The sequence below is a fragment of the Pinus tabuliformis genome, chromosome 9, assembly GCF_031772625.1.
Source record: "Pinus tabuliformis cultivar Carrire ecotype Pingquan chromosome 9, CPIR1, whole genome shotgun sequence".
NCBI classification, from domain to species: Eukaryota; Viridiplantae; Streptophyta; class Pinopsida; order Pinales; family Pinaceae; genus Pinus; species Pinus tabuliformis.
Genome location: NC_142307.1, coordinates 1,768,666,435 through 1,768,680,835, shown reverse-complemented (window position 1 = coordinate 1,768,680,835; position 14,401 = coordinate 1,768,666,435). Strand labels below are relative to the sequence as shown.

Genomic DNA, 14,401 nt, shown 5'->3' with positions numbered 1-14,401 from the left:
GATGAACACTTTCAAGTGTCTTTGTCAGCCACTTTGGGGGACCTTTCTGAGATGGTCCAGGCTACTCTGTTGATTGAGTTGGGACTGAATCAAGATTGAGTCTCCCAATTCTATCAATTACATCACTTAAAGCATCATCCGTTGTTGGAGTTTCATGCAGGGGAGATTGTTCTTCAGAAGAAGATTCCACATGTTGATCTAGTATAGGAATCCCCCCTTCAAGATGTGGAATCTGATTATCAAATGCTTGAAATGATTTCGTTTTTGCGAATCTATCCAAGCGATCAAGTTGCCGCTCAACAACATTGTCAGATTTGGATGATTCAAGAAAAATGACATCTCTAGATACAACAAACTTTTTATTTACTTCATCATAGAGGCGATATGCTTTAGAGGTGTTTGAATACCCCGGGAAGATACACTTACGACTTCTAGCACCAAGTTTGTTTCTATGTACCTTTGGTATCAAAGCATAACAGGTGGAACCAAAGATTCTGAGATGTTTTACCGAAGGAACACGTCCATACCACAATTCATAAGGAGTCTTGTTTCTTATAGCATTTGATGGACATCTATTCTTTATATATGCAGCACATAGAACAGCATCAGCCCAAAACATTATCTTTACATTTTTGAAGAAAAGCATGGATCGTACCATATTCAAGATTGTTCTATTCATTCTTTCTGCTACACCATTCTATTGGGGATTATAAGACACAGTTGTTTGATGTTTGATCCCATGTTGGCGAAGATAGTTTTCAAATTCATTTGATGTATATTCTTTTCCATTATCAGTGCGAATAGACCCAATATGAGTTTGTGCATCATTTTCAATCCATTTATGAAAATTCTTGAATGTTTGAAAAGCATCAGATTTGTTCTTCAATAAATAAACCCAACACATTCTGGTGTAATCATCAATAAAAGTCATGATATATTTATTTCCATTTGCAGAAGGAATAGGCATTGGACCACATAAATCTGAATGAATGAGTTCAAGCTTCCTATGTGCTCTTGAATGTGAATCATGAAAAGATTGTTTGCTATGCTTTCCTAGAATGCAAGCATCACATTGCTTATGTTTCCTAGGAATTGTAGGCAAACTAGCAACACCATTTTTCTTCAATAAGCGGAGATTGTCATAGTTTAAATGTGCAAATCTAGCATGCCATAATAAACTTGATGGAAGTGTACCTTCTTCATGATGAGAAATATATGAGAAATGTTGTGCATGAGCAGAGGTTCCTTGCAGTTTGAGAAGTCTTTCTTCTTCTATTCCCCTCATGACAAGTGAGTGGTCAGATGCTTTTCTTACCTCAAGCTTGCCATCAAACATATGAATGGAGTGACCTTGCTGGCGGATGTGAACCAAGGACAACAAGTTTCTCTTGAGCTGTGGGAGATATAGAACATGATCCAAAAGAAAGTCTGGAAGACCAGGCAGTTTAAGCCTGATTGTGCCAAGCCCTGATGGCTTGATTTTTGACTGATCTACAAAGTATACTGCTCCATCAACATTGTCAGTGAAATCTTCAAAAAAATCTTTCCTATGAGTCATATGACAGGTTGCTCCTGAATCAAGCAACCAATCATTTTTCGAAGAAGCAAGTGAAGCATTAAACAAATCTTCATTTACTCCAATGTTACATTGTGCCTCAATATAGTGAGCGGATTCAGGTGCTTTACCTTTGTCTGTATATTCAGTTTTACCTTTCTGCTGGTTTCTTTTCTGCTCAATTTTGTCCCATGGTATCTTGCATGTAGAAGCATCATGTGATCCATTTCATTTGCAGCGAATTCAATGCAGATCTGCCTTTTCTCCTTGAGAATGTCTGCCCCCCCTGCCTCTGAAGTATCTTCCTCTTCCTCTTCGTCCACCTCTTCCTCTCGTAGAATCTTGAGCAGGATGCTTTTCTTTATGAGCAAGGCACACAGTCTCTTCAGAAGATTCAGGGACTGTCTTCTTTCGAAAGGCTTTCTCTCTTTCAGCAAACTTTTTCACAAGAGAGTCAAAGTTTATATCTTTAAGATTTCCATTTGCTTGTAAAGACTCAAGATAATTGGAGTAAGTAGGATAGAGTGCCTTGAGAAAAGCAATAAGAGGGATATCCAGCTCAACCTTATTGGATTTAATATCATGCATTATAGACTTTACTTCAGATGCAAGAGCAAGAGGATCATTATTTTTCAGTTCAAGAGTGAAGAGTTTAATCATGAGCTGAACAACTTCAAGTGCAAAATGTGAGTCATAGAGTTCTTTCAGCTTTTGTAAAGCTTCAAAGGCAGTTGAATATGATGAAATATGGCGACTTACTTCTTCATTTACAGATGCTGCGATTAATGCATAGGCTTTGCTGTTCTTGTTTTCCCAAATGACGAGCTCTTTGTCTGATGTAGGCTGCACTGGGTCATTGTCTCCTTCTCTGACACACACTCCCTTCCACAACTCATTGAAGATGAGGGTGTGTTTTATCATCCGGGACCATTCAGGGTAGTTCTCCTTGCCAGTGAGAACTATTCCTACCATAGAGATGATTGAATGCATTCTGTAAAAAAATACTTCTGCTGATAAAAAAAAAAACTTTCTGTTGATATACAGTGAAGTTGTACTCAAAAAATTTCTGTGGGAAACAATTTTGGTTGTTTAGAAATAATGAGTCATTCACCGCGAGCTCTACAAAGTTGGAGCAGCAACGGTATTAACTACGAGCTCTACAAAGTTGGAGTTGGATAATAAAAAGAACAAAACAACCAATAACTGCTTCGCATTCTTTCTGGATAGAATATTTGGTAATGGCAGGTAAGTATTTCCAAGAAAGAACAAGCTTTCTCCATTTTTCCTTGCATGCACGTGTCATTACAACACTTGAATACAGTTACAAAAACTAAGAATTGCCTTGGCCGATATTATCATTAACAAATCTGAATATATTGTGTAATAAATAGAACCGTGCGGAAAAACCAAAAAGCAACACCTCGGCACAATAAGAGTACAAGATCTGCAAGACATATGGAGGTTTTAAAAATAGGAAAAAAAGGCAGCTAGCAGTCCACTGTACAAAGGTGGAAGGCACTGCAGAAGCACGAGAAACAACTGAAAGCCCACTATTCTACCTCAAAATCCTCGTCTAGATCTGTCCTCAGCAATGTTCACTCTCAAGCATATAATACAACACAGTCAACAGGATACCATGTTTATCCTCCTGGACCATACTACAATTCACCGAGCTGCTACACAAGGAGTTCTGATCAAGGTTCAAAGAATATATCCTCTGTCCAGGCTGCGGTGTACTTCTTGTCCCTGCGGTTTAGAGAGAAGACCCAACACTAGGCCTCTCGGTCCTCCAACGAGTTACTCCAACCTTGTTGTAGCTACAGCAAGCTCTGCGGCCCAGAACACTTGAAATTAGCACAGAATGGCTCACACTTACCTCTGATATCTTGGCTCTGCTCCTCCAAGAGATCCGCACCAAAACGTCAAGACAATCCTCCCCAAACTTCGTCACAGCATCACCGGGCAGAAAATGTTAATAAAAAACAAGGCTATAACTCAGCACCGCCAACAGAAACCAGAACCTCCCTCTTTTCGCAGTGGGTTACGGTCATCCGTTTTATACCCATAGCATAGGAAAGAGCGGCGATGTTATGGTTGCATCAGGTATTTGATGCTCGATGCCCAAGTTCAAACATCAAAACAAAACGAAATGCAAACGCAAGGATAATCAAAACGATAATACCACGTTTTCGCTGCGCATGGAATCCCTCAGAACGGTGATGGCTCGCCTTCGAGCTCGAGATCAGTTACCAACACTGTCAACGGGTCGCACAATCTCGCAATACAGGGTTATTCCTTGGCCAAGGGCATGGGCGTTGGATGAGAGCGAAATGATGCTTGGACAGGTCTGCATAGAGGCACCAACGCATCTCTGGGCATGTCAGGCCATCGACAGAGGCAGAGCAGTGCTCAGCACTGAGGCAGTGGCAGACTATTTTAGGACAGAGGCAGTGGCAGAGATGAAGGGAGTTACGACTATTTTTAGGACTGGCTCTGATACCATGTCAGGCCAGGAGTAACTCCAGTTTGGCAGAAAACTCAGAAAACTAATTCGTGTATATTCCATAGGTAACCCATTGTTATATACAATAGGAGTGATTGTTCAGTTCATCTCCCGATGACTGTTCACCTTCCCAATTTATTTATTTACATAAAATTCCCAATCATGAAGATTAGGTGTCAACAACTAACACTGCATCTATCTCCTCATGGGATTGAAGAATTTGGCCATTCTCGTCCTTGATCGAAGAGATTCTGTTGTGAGTTTTATTTGCAATGGTAGATCTGTGAAAAAATTTAGTGTTTCCTTCTCCTTCTTTTAGCCATAGAACCCTAGATTTTTGTTTCCAAAAAATTTCTTCTTGATTACACGGCCTTTCCCATTCTTGGTGATATTTCTCCACTTGTTCATTTTTGTCTTTATCAAAGCCGTTCTTGATCAGAGCTTGGTTGAGTTCTAGGATTTTGAGTTCTACAATTTTTTTGCTTGTGAAAATATTGCCAAATTCCTTCTGGTTCCATTCCTTTAGCTTCTGCTTAATGTGTTTTAATCTCTTATGTAGCAGGAACATGGATGATCCCTGAATCTGAAGATCTTCAGCCCACCATTTTTCAATGTTGCTGACAAAGTCCGGGTGTGAAAGCCAAATGTTTTCAAACCCAAACGGTTTGTTTCTTGGGGTCCCAATGCCCTTGATCTCCATTTGAATCGGCCAGTGATCTGAGCCTCCAAAAGGAAGGATCTCTGTTGTTATTTCCTTGTCTAGAAGCATGAGCTCTTCAGAGATCATGAATCTGTCAAGCTTGGAAGCTACCTGATAATCCCCTCCTCTTTTGTTGTTCCAAGTGCAAATACCATTATTTGTCTCAATATCCACCAGCTTCATGTTTTCTGAAAAACCTTGGAAAGCTGAGGAATCTTTGTTTAGTACTCTTGTGCCCCCTTTTTTCTTCAAGAGAGATCTAATCATGTTGAAACCTCCTCCTATAACCCATGGTATCCCTGAAAATCTGTTTCGAAGGTCCACTAAGGACTCAATAAACTTGATTTTGTCATCTAATCTTTGTGGGCCGTAGACATTCGTTACTAGATAAGTATCCATGTCTCCTACAAGTTGTATGACAACTGAAAAATAATTCCTTGATGCTTCCGCATCAATCATACCTATTTTTGGGGGATTCCATAAGATGAGGATACCCCCTGCTGTATTTTCTGCTTTGACTTCTATAAACTCATATCTGTTGAGCCACTTGCTATGGATTTGTCTTATTTTTTGGACAGAGCTTTTCGTTTCTTGGACAAAAATTATATCCGGAGCTACCCCTTTCATTCTATTATTGAGAATTCTCTGTTTTCTTTTACTACCTAGACCTCTGATGTTCCAATTTGTAAACTTCATAATTACATATTGGTAAAGGAGTAACTGGTTAGGTCTTTCATCTTACCTGAGTCTATCATAAGCTTTCCACATTCCATTAATAGCTTGTTCTGCTTTTTCCTGCCCCTTTTTCTCCCCGAGTTTCTTGGAGCTAATCCTGGAGTTGATTTTACTGCTTCCCCTATCTTTCACTTGTTGTGATCTTCTGCCAAGCCTTTTATCTGAGATTTCCATAAGAATAACTGCTTTATTCAATTGCATTCTTCTTGTGGTAGAGATTCTACTCCATTTGTTGTTCCCTTACTCAAGAACCCTTCTAGGTCTAGGTTTTCTCTGTCGAGAATCTCTTGTAACTCATTGTCTTCCATTTCCATCTCGCTCTGGGTCATTTCCTGATCCATATCCATCTCTGGTTCATTCATCATGATCCCTTTCTGTTTTTCTTTTACCTGTTCCTGAACTTGTACTTCTTCCTTTTCCTGTTTATCATCTTCATCCTCCATAACTTGATTTTCAACTGTTGCGTCTTCCTCCTCTTCAAGAACCTGGAACTGATTTGGCCTCATTTTTTGGTCTCCACTTTGGTGCTGTTTCGGCCCTTTTTTGTTGTTGTTACCTTTGTGAGATACTTTGTGAAAGCCATCTGTTTCTTTCATTGTATTAGGTTTGCCTTTGTGTTCTACCTTACTGAGAGGATAGTCTCTCAGAAGGTGTCCATGTTCATGACATTTTCGATATCTAAATGGAATATGCTCATAGTCAACCGTCTGTACCCATTCCTCATCATGAACCTCCAGTATGATCTCATCCAGAAGAGCTCCAGACATGTCCATTTCTACACAAATCCTAGCAAAGGAGGTATATTTTCCTTTTCTTGTGGCTTCAGAAGATTTAACATATCTCCCTAATTTATTTCCTATGGTTGTTAGTGATTCTATTTGCCAATAATCCAGAGGTCGCGAATAGAGTCTTACCCAAACCAGGACTGAGGTAAAGGTTTCCCGCTCCAGCACGAAGTTCATCATCCACGGCCACATGTAGATCCCTGCCGCTGCATAGAAGTAGGGCCCACCTTCAAACACTCTGTCTTTGTCCTCAATGTTTGTGAACACCACAGTGAAAAAACCCTTGGATCCTAAATGAAGATAAATGCTTCCTTTAGGCTTCCAGTGATATCTGATCCATGATTGTAAATCCTTTTCGGTGGGCCATAGTCCCATGAATTTGCATATGATTGCATAAGTTTGCATGTGCTCCCTGTGGCCCTGCAGCTCAGGGTTATTTAAGATTACTCTGGGAGTGACTTCAGCTTTGGGCTTATATGGTCCCTTTTGTTTCTTGTCTTTTGTACCCTTTTTTTGTCATTTTCCTCTTTGTCTTTTGTTCCCACATTTGCCTTCTCCTTGTTGCTTTTTGTTTCCTCTTCCCTGTTTTTTCCTCCATCCATTGTTTTTCTTCTGCCTGATTCTGGAGGGGCCTTGCTCTTGTTAACCACTACCTTGCTGTAGGAGGGAGTGGATCTCCCTCCTCTGCCCTCGTCCATGGCGGAAATCCCGCGCAAAAACCCTCAGCCTTACTCTTCCGCTCTTCCGCTCTTCCCACTTCCTCGCTCCGTCCCCAGCCCTCTGCTACTTTTACTCACTAGCTTAACTAAATTTAACTTGGTTAAACTAGATTAAATAATTACAACTCAAAAGAACTTAACATGGGCCCCTAAAATTTAGGAACCACTCTAAATGACTCTAGATATATTCCCAACTTAAATTAACTGAGCCAACTAAGTCAAATTAACTTAGTTAACTATTACAAGTTGCTACGAACTTAGTTAACTATTACAAGTTGCTATGAGAATTAGAATTACAATTTAACTCCTAATTTAATTCAAGGAAAAATTAAATTAGGATTTTCTTCTTGATGTTATTTATAAAATTTCTTGTTGATATTTTCAATAGTTAAAGTACCTCACCCTCTAGTGATTTCAGATCCTCACATTCCTAATCTTTCAAGTCAATCTATAATTTAAAATGAGAGAGATTTTAATTCAATTTTTTTTCCAAAAAAATCTCATTTACAAACTAATAATCATTTTCATTTTAAAGAAATCATCCCCATTTATGATTCCTATGATGATCAAGTTTCCATTCCTCTTCATGGTCTTGAACATCTTTATCTCCCACAAGTAGATGCTAGTAATAATTGCAATATCATTATCTCAACTAACACTTTTGAGAAGGAAATCTCTTCAAATAAATCTTGGCAGGCCTGTAACATCATTTGTAATATTACTGTAAATCATGATTTAGTTTTCCTTAATTTACCATAATTTAAGTTTGATTTTTCAATTTTTAGCTTCCAATTTTTAGAAGTTTTACGTTGCCATTATGAGAACATTGAAATTCTGCTCAACATATTGTAGAAGAGCATATGAATGGGTTTCAAAATTTAGATTATGGAAATAAAAAATTTCTAATTTTTCAATTTCAATTGAGGTCCATGTCTTATCAATTAATTCTATTTGTTGGTATAAATCTTCCACAAATCTAGACATTTAAGAATTTAGTATCACATTTGTGCCAGTGAACTTATTTATCTCCTAATCCTTTGAGATGCTCATTATATCTCTATTCTGAATTCAAGGATCCATTTGAAAATTATTTCAAAGAGTTGATTTTGCAGCAAATTTCTAATGATTTGCATCATGTACATATTAGTGAAATTTTTCCAAATGTCTCAACGTTAAAAAGAATATCATTCAAATATGACATGATATCCTCTCTTCCTAGGAATTTGCTCCAAAAAAATTGCTACAATTGAGAGCTTTTGACAATGTTAATTTCCAACCCGCAAGCCTTACAGTGGCTCTTAACATTCTTGTTTCGCAAAGTAAATGTGAATGCAAATTGTTAGCTCATTACTTACTGTTTAATTTAGATTAAATAAATAGATGATTTTGAAAATATGAACAACTTGAAGAAAATTCATGGGGGAATGTTGAGATCTATAAGGTAAATTTGCAATCAAATTCTTCTAGGTATGTGTATATATGTTCATCCTTATCTACTATTAATTTATTTAGTTTCATTTCAGCACTTGTTTTCTCTTTTAGTCACATTTTGTTTCTTATTGTTGTTGTTCTTCTTTTTTGCATATCTTTATTAGCTTAATTTGGAGACTTGATTTTGCTAACAAAATAAATTGGCCTTAGAATAAAGTTAGTGGGTTGCCTTTTACAAGTCACAAACATGTTTAGGGAAGTATTCATTTCTTCATCATAATTTTAAAATTTTGTGTTCTGTATAGTGCTTTGCTTTATTTCTTTTTCTTTACAAATTTTCAAGATGAATGATGACAATATTTTCCCTATTGTATTGATATAGCTTAAACAAAATGCTTGGCTCCTGATTGTCTTGTTATGTCATGCGCCTTCAGTCTCTAAATTTTTTAATTCTTAATCAAAAAATGGTTCCTAAAGGTAAAGAAAAATCACAATTAATTTTACAGCAGTTGAAAAGAATTATCCCTACCCATTTCCATACCCCTATGATTTTTTTTTAAAGCAGTGTCAAGCCAAACCATTTTATAGTAGCCCTTGTTTCACTCTGGAGGTAATTATTCCAGCTAAACATTGGAAGCACACTCTTTTTATTTATTCTTGGTTTTCTCTTCCGAGGTTACATACACATCTATTGATGTATGTGGGTCCTCCCTTATGTGATGCTTATTAGTCTACTCTCTTTCGTTCCTTCTACATCTTCCCACATGTTTCTCCCTTATCTTGTTAAGCCTCTTATATTTCTTCCAAGATTTCATCCTTTCAAGATAACATGGAAAGATGGGCCCCTTTTTCTTCACTTTATTCTCTTTTCATGCACCTTGCGTTATTCCACCTCACAGCGTGGAGGTCTTAATCCAGGCCATTCCCCATTTGCACTTTCTACAAACATCTGGGTTTTATTTTATGGGCTTACTTAGCATGTGATGTGTGCATTATGGTTTATTTTTATTGGATTTCCATGCTATCCACCTTACATGTCATCATGTCCCTCTTACCTCGAAGATTTCCTTTTCTCATTCATTTGAAAGAGTCAAGACGTCTTAGCCGATATAGCTCATCATTTGTGGCCCACTTTCACCTCTTTCTCTTCACTTTCCTATTGGACGCTTAGCATTTTTCATTTCTACGTTCTCCCATTCTATTCATCCCAGTTGTTCCTTTAGTACACATCCTTATTATTTTTGGGCTTGAACTCCCAAGCTGATGTAATTGCACACTAAAAATGTCAACGCACTGCCCATTCAAATCAAACTACACCATCTATCATAATCGAGTAGTTGTAATATTAATACAAAAAATTGGAAAGAAAACACAGAATATGAAAAGATAATGGATTGGTGTTAATATATATTGGATTTGGGTTTTTTGCAATTTGATTATATATATTTTTCCTCTCTAATTCTCATTACTAAATGATCCAATTCCTCTTTATATATATATGTGTGTGTGTGTGTGTGTGTGTGTGTGTGTGTGTGCGTGCATAGGTTGGAACTTTAGCTTCATTCCTTTGGGGGCTGATATCAAAACTAAAGAGGAAAAGAGGAAAATCGCAGTTGCAATACTAAGTGAAGTACATTTGGCAGCTTTTCATTGTTCTCATTCTTATTTCTAATTATTTCTATCTAATTCTGATTCCTTGAACATGAGTTATTACTTTTCTAATTTAAGGCTTGCCTTAGATTTAAGTCAATAAAACTAATGGTTTTGGGCATATGTGAATTTCATTAAAGTTGCAATTTCTTCACATTTTGACTTTTGATCATAAGAAGGGATTGCTTATTTAAGCCTGGAATTTGGAGAAAATAAAGACATTTAAGGTAAATCATAGCCAAATTTTTCAAAGGTAAAATTTCATATGCTTATGCTTATCTTTTATTAGTTTTCATTTTGATTGTAGAGTCAGTTTTTATTTTAGTTTTAGCTTATCTAAAGTTTTGTTTTTGCAGGTCCTCAAGAATTTCTTTGAAAATCTAGTACTCCTGTTGGCTAAAATTTGGAATTTTTTCTCCTCATTTTGCTTTCTTTTGCTTTAGGAAAAGCAATTGTAATGTTGATCAAATTGCAAATAAGCTAAATCAAGGAGTCTTTCAACCTATATTTTTCTTTCATTTAATATATTTATAAGCCTCATATTTGTTAGATAATCATTAATATGTTTTCATGCAGGCTTAATTTTGAAACACCAAAACTTGCAAGGGGAGGGACATCTTATTTTACTTCATTTTCTCTCATAACGTCTACCTATTCTTTGTGTTAAAAGCCTAATTACCTATAACTCTACAAGATATAATTCATCAAGATCTCAACTTAAGAATAACACACATGTTTTTCTTATTTTACTCTTTTGATAAGAAACATTTTCTTGTTCAAATTTCTCTCAATCATGGATTTTTATATTTTCCTTTTCTTTCAGATTTGCATTATCTTTCCTTGATTGCAATTTTTTTAGTGTGTCAATTTCATTTTCGCTTTGGATTGGATTTAGTGATATTACCAAGGTTTATATGGAATATTTTTCTTATCCAACATTGGTCAGCATGCATGGGGAAATATTTACTCTCTTTACAATAGGATTTTCATTACCCAAAGATCATCCATATAAGTTTTCGATTTTCTTATGCATCAACCATCAACCATGGGAAACATTGATATTTTATTCATGTAATTCAAGCTCATGTTTATAAAGAAATGAATTGTATCCATTCTTTTCTTTGAATCCCTCCCATATCCCTCCACATATAAAATCCTCTACTTGGGTAGATGAAGAGAAGACTAAGGGAGACAAACATAACTAATATCACATATATTGTCTTGAATAGAAAATTCTTGTACCACCGCGCCCTCTTCACCCAATTGCTAAAAGTAATTCTCTAAATAAAGTTTATCAAAAAGGTGGTAAAAGAGAGTTGAAATTAAATATGTGTGGAAATTATATGCAAACCAGCTGAGGTATTGAATAGGCTCTCTCGCAACGGGCCCATGCATACATGGTACGAGATAACTTCATCGAGGTACTGAACAGGCTCGTTAGCAATGAAGTGATGTCGGGAGAAAATATGTAATTTCATATCTAATAGTTGGATGCTAATATTTAACACCCCCTAGCTAGCTTTACTATCCAATGGTGGAGAGAGCTTAAGAAAATGAATGTTCCCTATATTTGGATTCAAAGTTTTGGGTTTGAAGCATTCAAGTACTTTCAGATTTAAGAGTTTATTTTTCTTTGATTCTATCTTATGTGGAATCCTTGAGAATGGCGCTATGTGCAAGTAAATTTAGGAAAGTTTTTGTTGTAAGCTTGGTAGATCCTTCCATTTTCATTAAATATAAGCAAGTTACATCCACATATGAGTAGTTAGTTGACCTCAACTTTCCCAAAGGGAAACCAAGTCTGTTGGCCACCTAACCGCTTGATAAGCCATCCAGTAGCAAAAAATGATAAGTATTTCTACCCACGCTATATAAATATGTATATCATGACCGTGTCCACACACTATTTTCCTATGAACATATAAAGCATCATGTTGATAATTAAAAGTTAACCGCATATATACTAATCACAATTGAAACCAACTATCATTATATTCATCTCCCTCGGCAAAAGCAAATTCGACTGGGGTCGGGTCCTTAAAATTGGAACTAGGCAGCACTATTTGTGAGAGAAGGTATGGTAGGTGACCCTCAATTCAGCATAGGCGTCCATCCTATTTTTTCAGTTGGAACTGAAGTTTCTAGAAGTCCTAATTATAGTTGGGGAAGTCAGGTACCGTTGTCTCCATCCTCACTGAAATTTGTTTCAAGGCCTTTCTCGGGAGACTTTTCATGATCCAATACAAATACAAAGTTTGTTTGAATTGAGTCACTAGCCTGTAAGTATGCCCAGGATCCGGTACCATCACTCGCTAGTCCTCCATCTCAATATTCGTCGAGCTCGCCTGACAGTTCAGATATGCTTCCCACTCCTCAATCAATCTTTTGATTTCTTCATTGGTCCCTTCACAATAAACATTGGCCACATCATTAATGATGTTGGATACCAGATTATGGCCCCTTATTCTGATGCCTGAGGAACTTGGTTTTTCTTCCTGCACTGTCACCTGAGGCCTCCTACCACAGCCTCTAGCATTCACAACCCTCGCAATCACAACCATATTGCAATGCCTAGTGAAAAGTTGGTTGTTGCTAGATGTCTGAACATGTGGTAGCCCGAGCCCAGAAGCCCTTCGCTTCCTGGTGAACCTACCTCCCCATGTACCTACCATGGGATAACAAAACAATAATTGCCATAATAAAAAACATTAAATCCCTGCTAGTCTCAACCCATGCATCCTATTGAGGCCTTCCATTCCACACAGGAATTTAGTTTCCTTACCCCATAGCCAATTTTCATAGTAGCCAAAAACAAAGTTTAAGAGACCACCATGACCAACAAAAACAACATTATAATAATCCCCAAACCCAGAATTGTGCAGACCCTCAACTGTAACTTTGCGAAAGCTTCCACGAAGGCCATGGCTGCGGAACATAGCAAGATAGAGAATAAAATATTTACAGTGATGGGATCACCAGTTATGAAGGGGGTAAAAATTGCCCTCAAACCCATAAATTACAGTAAACAGACCCTACAGGCAAAGCTGAAGACGACCCAACCCAAAACCCCAGGATCCTTGAACTAGACTAGATAGTTGCATTCCCCAAGGTTGTCGCCACAATCACACATCCCATATAACCCCATTTGGGAGAGAATAATTTCATAACAAACCGACACAAAGACCATACTAGTCAAGATACCATATTGTAGCAATAATATTGGTGCCAGTGGCTTCCAGCATCCCTAGTCACTCCCAGCCACAGACAATTTGACCCCATGCAAAACCAAATCCCATGACCAGACAATCGGATGGATGGAGGAGGGGGAGAAGAAACAATTTACATACCAGGTTACCCTCCCCCTAAGACAAATAGTCCACCTCCTTTCCTAGCGCTGCATCATATCTCTGCCCTCAGCGTCACTCATCCACACTGTAATCCCCTGGACACTAAATCAACCAATAGACCTCGTAGAGCTATTGACACCAAACCTCACCACTAACATAATGTTGTTGCCACCTTCCACGGGGGTATTTACCTCTTTCATGCAAGGATCCACCACACCAATTGCCTCAAGCAAGTGGGCGGTAGTGGGTTTGTACCCCGATGTCCTTCGCATTACATCTAAATTGATGGGAGTGTCATCCAGCTTGCACCCCAATCCGGCCTCTCGCTTTTTGGGGAGTTTTGGCCCACTTTGTGGGGACTCATGGACACTAAGTTGAAAAAGAGCATAACTTTTCATCCACGAACCAATGGGAAAACAAAGGTGGTGAACAAAACAGTAGTACATCCAGGGAAAATTTTAAGAACCACCCCTAAATTTAAATGGGCGAATCTCCATGGTACATAGGAAAAAGGAAGGCAATTTTATCAATAATATAATATGTATATATAATTTTTTGGCGAGTCTCTCACCAGGCATGGCGAATATTTTACTCAATTATAAAATCTTGTAAGATCTTGGTGAGTCTTTCACTAAATAATAAAACTTTGTAAAGTCTTAGTGAATCTTAGCATTGTGAACTCTTAAAGAATTTTTTGAAAAAGTATAAAACCATATATGACAAGAGCCACATGGTGGCAATATCACTGGTTTTTTTCACATTTCCACAGCATGGAACTTGTTTATAAAATTATAAAAAAGCCAACCAAGTCCCCTATAATATGTAGGTAAGCTTATAATAGAGTCTAATACCTCTATTATTATTGTCTTCATTCAAGTGTCATAGCTGCTATACTTAACACTGTGAATCACAACTCTCTCAAAACTCAACTCTATAGTGTAATTAAAACCTTTGGAAATTGAATCTGACAACTCTA

At 37.4% G+C, this 14,401-nt stretch overlaps 1 long non-coding RNA gene across 1 annotated transcript; it reads right to left on the bottom strand.

Moving 5' to 3' along the window:
* Positions 1-2,807: 2,807 nt before the first annotated feature.
* On the bottom strand, positions 2,808-3,161 carry LOC149155856 (uncharacterized). Its single transcript, XR_016263107.1, has 2 exons — positions 3,115-3,161; positions 2,808-2,999 (listed from the first exon to the last, which is right to left on the bottom strand). It is a non-coding gene; the product is annotated as an uncharacterized LOC149155856 (long non-coding RNA).
* Between the last annotated feature and the right edge of the window lie 11,240 nt (positions 3,162-14,401).